Source organism: Mesoplodon bidens (assembly GCF_964165515.1).
Source record: "Mesoplodon bidens genome assembly, contig: HAP1_SCAFFOLD_47, whole genome shotgun sequence".
NCBI classification, from domain to species: domain Eukaryota; kingdom Metazoa; phylum Chordata; class Mammalia; order Artiodactyla; family Ziphiidae; genus Mesoplodon; species Mesoplodon bidens.
The window spans coordinates 430,869-437,988 of record NW_027671336.1 but is presented as its reverse complement, the minus strand read 5'-3'; positions in this window follow the sequence as shown (position 1 = coordinate 437,988).

Genomic DNA, 7,120 nt, shown 5'->3' with positions numbered 1-7,120 from the left:
GAGGTTCCTTAAAAAACTAAAAATAGAACTACCATATGACCCAGCAATCCCACTACTAGGCATATACCCTGAGAAAACCATAATTCCAAAAGAGACATGTACCAAAATGTTCATGGCAGCTCTATTCACAATAGCCCGGAGCTGGAAACAACCTAAGTGTCCATCATCGGATGAATGGATAAAGAAGATGTGGCACATATATACAATGGAATATTACTCAGCCATAAAAAGAAACGAAACTGAGCTATTTGTAATGAGGTGGATAGACCTAGAGTCTGTCATACAGAGTGAAGTAAGTCAGAAAGAGAAAGACAAATACCGTATGCTAACATATATATACGGAATTAAAAAAAAAAAAAAGTCATGAAGGACCTAGGGGCAAAACGGGAATAAAGACACAGACCTACTTGAGAATGGACTTGAGGATATGGGTAGGGGGAATGGTAAGCTGTGACAAAGCAAAAGAGAGGCATGGATATATATATACACTACCAAACGTAAGGTAGATAGATAGTGGGAGGCAGCCACAGAGCACAGGGAGATCAGCTCGGTGCTTTGTGACCGCCTCGAGGGGTGGGATGGGGAGGGTGGGAGGGAGGGAGATGCATGAGGGAAGGGATGTGGGAACAGATGTATATGTATGACTGATTCACTTTGTTATAAAGCAGAAACTAATTAAAAAATTTAAAAAAATGCTCCCTGACCTTTGTCATCACAAAGATCCATGACCCTTGGCATCACAATGCTCCATGTCATTGTCATCACAATGTTCCATGGATGCTCTCATCACATTGCTCCATGCCCTTGTCATCACAAAGCTCCATGACATATGTCATCAGAATGCTCCATGGCCTTCTCATCACAATGCACAATGCCCTTGTAATCAAAATGCTCCATGACCTTTGTCATGACAAAGATCCATGACCCTTGGCATCACAGTGCTCCATTATATTGTCATCACAATGTTCCATGAACACTCTCATCACATTGCTCCATGCCCTTGTCATCACAAAGCTCCATGACACATATCATCAGAATGCTCCATGGCCTTCTCTTCACAATGCTCCATGCACTTGCCATCACAATGCTCCATTTCCCCTGTCATAACAATGCTCCATGACCCCTGCCATCACGATGTTCCACGGCCTTGTCATCACAAGGCTCCATGACCCTTATCATCACAATGCTCCAAGACCCCTGTAATCACAATGCTCCATGCCCCTTTGCATCTCAATGATCCATGAACCCTGTCATCACAATGCACCATGCCCATCATCATAATGCTTCATGCTATTGGCATCACAATGAAATCAAAATGCTCCATGACATCTGTCATAACAATGCTCCAAACCCTTGTGATCACAATATTCCATAACACTTTTCATCACAATGCCCCATAACGCTCGTCATCACAATTATCCATGGTCTTCTCATTACAATGCTCCATGACTTTTGTCATCACAATGCTCAATACACTAGTCATCAAAATGCTCCCTGACACTTGTTGTCTGTATGCTCCTTGAACCTTGTCATGAAAAGGCTCTATGACTTCTTCCTCACAATGATCCATGCCCTTTCCATCACAGTGCTCCAAGACACCTGTAATCCCAATGCTCCATGCCCTTGTCATCACAAAGCACAATGACGCATGTCATTAGAATGCTCCTTGGCCTTCTCCTCACAATGTTCCATGCCCTTGTCATCACAGTGCTCCGAGACCCCTGTAATCACAATGCTCCATGCCTCTTTTCATCAGTATGCTCCATGAGATTTGTCATCAAAAGGCTCCAAGTTATTTTCATCACAATGATTCACGATCTTGTCATGAAAATTCTCAATGTCCCTTCTCATCATAATGCTCCAAGCCCTAGTCATCACAATGCTCCATTATATTTGTCATCACAATCCTCCATTTCATTTGGCATCACAATGCTCCCTGCCATTGTCATCGCAATGGACCATGACATATGTCATCACAATGTTCCGTGACTTCAGGCATGACAATGCTTCATAACATTTGTCATCACAGTGGTCCAGGCCCGCGTCATCACAAGGCTCTGTGATCTTTGTAACGACAATGCTCCATGAACATTTCATCACAATGCTCCGTGACACTTGTCATGACAATGCTCCATGCCTTTGTCAGAAAAATGCTCCATGACACTTGTCATCACAAAGTGCCATGAGCTTTTCATCACAGCGGTCCACAAATTTATCATCGCAATGCTCCATAAACCTTGTAATCACAATGCTCCTTGCCCATCTCATCACAATGCTCCATTACCCCTCTCATAACAATGCTCCATGACACCGGCCATCACAATGTTCCACGGCCTTGTCATCACAAGACTCCATGACACTTGTAATCACAATGCTCCAAGAGCCCTCTAATGACAATGCTCCATGCCCTTGTCATTGCAAAGCTCCAAGACACATGTCATCAGAATGTTCCATGGCCTTCGCATCAAAATGCTCCATGCCCTTGTCATCTCAGTGCTCCAAGACCCCTGTAATCACAATGCTTCATGCCCTTTTCATCAATATGCTCCATGAGATTTGTCATCACAAGGCTCCATGGTTTTTTCATCACAATGCTCCAGGACCTTGTCATCACAATGCTCCATTATATTTGTCATCACAACCCTCCATTTCATTGGGCATCACAATGCTCCCTGCCATTGTCATCGCAATGGACCATGACATATGTCATCACAATGCTCCCTGACACCTGTCTTCACAATATTCCATGACCTTCTAATCACAATAATCCATGCCCTTGTCAGCACAATGCACCATGCCCACTGTCATCACAATATTCTATGAAACGTTTCAGACCAATGCTCCATGCCCCTGACATCACAATGCTCCATGCCCTTGTCATCACAATGCTCCATGACCCTTGTCATAACAATGCTCTGTGACTCCAGGCATCACAAAGCTTCATAACATTTGTCATTACAATGGTCCATGCCCGCGTCATCACAAGGCTCTATGACCTTTGTAACCACAATGCTCCATGAAATTTCCATCACATTGCTCCGTGATCCTTGTCATTACAATGCTCCATGCCTTTGTCAGAAAAATGCTCCATGACCTTTGTCATCACAATGTGCCACGCACTTTTCATCACAACAGTCCACAATATATCATGGCAATGCTCCATAAACATTGTAATCACAATGCTCCATGCCCTTCTCATCACAATGCTCCATTTTCCCTGTCATAACAATGCTCCATGACCCTCGCCATCACAATGTTCCCCGGCCTTGTCATCACAAGGCTCCATGACACTTGTCATCACAATGTTCCAAGACGCCTGTGATCACACTGCTCCATGCACTTGTCATCACAAAGCTCCATGACACATGTCAACAGAAAGTTCCCTGGCCTTCTCATCAAAATGTTCCATGCCCTTGTCATCACAATGCTCCAAGAGCACTGTAATCACAATGCTCCATGCCCCTTTTCATCTAAATGCTCCATGAGCCCTGTCATCACAATGCATCATGCCCATCATCATAATGCTTCCGCCTATTGTCAGCGCAATGAAATCAAAATTATCCATGACCTCTCTCATCACAATGCTCCATGACCCCTGTCATCACAATACTCCATGAACGTTTTCAGCCCAATGCTCCATGAGGCTTTTCATCACAATGATCCATGCCCTTGTCATCCCAATGCTCCAGGACCCCTGTATTCACAATGCTCCTTGACGCTTGTCATCATAGTGCTCCATGACACCTGTCATGACAATGCTCCATGCCTTTGTCAGCAAAATTCTACATGACCTTGTCATTAAAATGCTCTATGCGCTTGTCATCACAATACTCCATTACCATTGTCATCACAATCCTCCAGGAAACTTGGGATCACATTGCTTCATGCCCTTGTCATCGAAATGCTCCATGCTCCTTGAAATCAAAATGATCCATGACCTCCGTCATCACAATGCTCCAAACGCTTGTGATCACAAAGTTCCATAACACTTGCCATCACAACGTTCCATGATGCCTGTCATCACAATACTCCATGCACTTTTCATCACAATGCTCCATGACCTTTGTCATCACAATCCTCAATACGCTTGTCATCACAATGCTCCCTGACTCGTGTCGTCAGAATGATCCTTTAACCCTGTCACGAAAAGGCTTCATGCCTTTTTCTTCACAATGCCCCATGCGTTTCCATCACAATACTCCATGCCATTGTCATCAAAATACACCACAAGTTTGTCATCAGAATGCTCCATGACCATTGTCATCACAATTCTCCATACACTTGTCAGCACAATGCTCCCTGACATTTGTCATCACAATGCCCCAAGCCATTTTCATCAAAATGCTCCATTACCTTTGTCATCAGAATCCTCCATGACACTTGGCATCACAATGCTCCATGCCATTCTCATCACAATGGGCCATTACATATGTCATTGCAGTGCTCCCTGACACCTGTCTTCACAATATTGCATGACCTGGTCATCACAGTGCTCCATGACCCCGGCCATCACAATGTTCCACGGCCTCATCATCACAAGACTCCATGACACTTGTCATCACAATGCTCCAAGACCCCTGTAATCACAATGTTCCATGCCCTTGTTATCACAAAGCTCCATGACACATGTCAGCAGAATGATGCAGGGCCTTCTCATCAAAATGCTCCATGCCCGGGCTTTCCTGGTGGCGCAGTGGTTGAGAGTCCGCCTGCCGATGCAGGGGACATGGGTTCGTGCCTCGCTCCGGGAAGATCCCACATGCTGCGGAGTGGCTGGGCCCGTGAGCCATGGCTGCTCAGCCTGCGCATCCGGAGCCTGTGCTCCGCAACGGGAGAGGCCACAACAGTTAGAGGCCCGCGTACCAAAACAAAACAAAACAGAAAAATGCTCCATGCCCTTGTCATCACCGTGCTCCAACACCCCTGTAATGACAATGCTCCATGCCCCTTTACATCAGTATGCTCCATGCGATTTGTCATCACAAAGCTCCATGGATTTCTCATCACAATGCTCCATAATTTTTTCATCACAATGCTTCACGACCTTGTCACGAAAATTCTCAATGGCCCTTGTCATCATAATGCTCCAAGCCCTAGTCATCAAAATGCTCCATTATATTTGTCATCACAATCCTCCATTACATATGGCATCACCGTGCTCCCTGCCATTGTCATTGCAATGGAACCTGACATATGTCATCACAATGCTCCCTGACACCTGTCTTCACAATACTGCATGACCGTCTCATCACAATGATCCATGCCCTTGTCATCACAATGCACCATGTCCACTATCATCACAATAAGCTATGAAACTTGTCAGACCAATGCTCCATGCCCCTGACATCACAATGCTCCATGCCCTTGTCATCACAATTCTCCATGATCCCTGTCATCACAATGCTCCGTGACTCCAGGCATCACAATGCTTCATAACATTTGTCATCACAATGGTCCATGCCTGCGTCATCACAAGGCTCTGTGACCTTTGTAACCACAATGTTCCATTAAATTTCCATCACGATGCTCCGTGACCCTTGTCATCACAATACTCCATGCCTTTGTCAGAAAAATGCTCCATGACCTTTGTCATCACAATATGCGACACGTTTTCATCACAACGGTCCACAAATTTGTCATGGCAATGCTCCATAAACCTTTTAATCACAATGCTCCATGCCCTTCTCATCACAGTGCTCCATTACCCCTGTCATAACAATGCTCAATAAACCCTGCCATCACAATGTTACACGGTCTAGTCATCACAAGGCTCCATGACACTTGTCATCACTAGGCTCCAAGACCCCTGTAATCACAATGCTCCATGCACTTGTCATCACAAAGCTCCATGACACATGTCATCAGAATGTTCCATGGCCTTCTCATCAAAATGCTCCATGCCCTTTTCATCACAGAGCTCAAGACCCCTATAATCACAATGCTCAATGCCCCTTTTCATCAGTATGCTCCATGAGATTTGTCATCACAAGGCTCCATGGTTTTCTCATCACAATGCTCCAGGACTTGTCATCACAAGGCTTCATGTCCTTGTCATGAAAATTCCCAATGGCACTTGTCATCATAATGCTCCAAGTCCCAGTCATCACAATGCTCCATTACATTTGTCATCACAATGCTCCCTGGCATTGTCATCGCAATGGACCATGACTTATGGCATCACAATGCTCCCTGACACCTGTCTTCTCAATACTCCATGAACTTCTCATCACAATCCTCCATGCCCCTGTCATCACAATGCTCCATGCACTTGTCATCACAATGCTCCATGACGCTTGTCCTCACAGTGCTCCATGACACCTGTCATCACAGTGCTCCATGCCTTTGTCAGCAAAATGGTACATAACGTTGTCATTATAATGCTCTATGTGCTTGTCATCACAATACTCCATGAACGTTGTGATCACATTGCTTCATCCCCTTGTCATCAAAATGCTCCATGCTCCTTGAAACCAAATGATCCATGACCTCTGTAATCACAATACTCCAATCGCTTGTGATCACAAAGTTCCATAACACTTGTCATAACAACGTTCCATGATGCCTGTCATCCCAATACTCCATGCCGTTTTCATCACAATGCTCCATGATATTTGTCATCCCAATTCTCAATACACTTGTCTTCACAATGCTCCCTGACACTTGTCGTCAGAATGCTCCTTGAAACCTGTCACAAAAAGGCTCCATGCGTTTTGCATCAAAATGTCCCATGCCATTTTCATCACAATGCTCCATGCCATTGTTATCAAAATACTCCACAAGCTTGTAATCAGAATACTCCATGACCCTTGTCATCACAATTCTCCATGCACTGGTCAGCACAATGCTCCCTGACCCTTGTCATCACATGCTCCAAGCCATTGCCATCACAATGCTCCATTACCTTTGTCATCAGAATCCTCCATGACACATGGAATCACAATGCTCAATGCCATTGTCATCACAATGGGCCATTACATATGTCATCACAATGCTCACTCACACCTGTCTTCACAATAATGCATGACCTGGTCATCACAATGCTCTATGCACTTGTCGTCACAATGCGCCATGACACCTGTCATCACAATGCTCCATGACTCCAGTCATCACAATGCTTCTT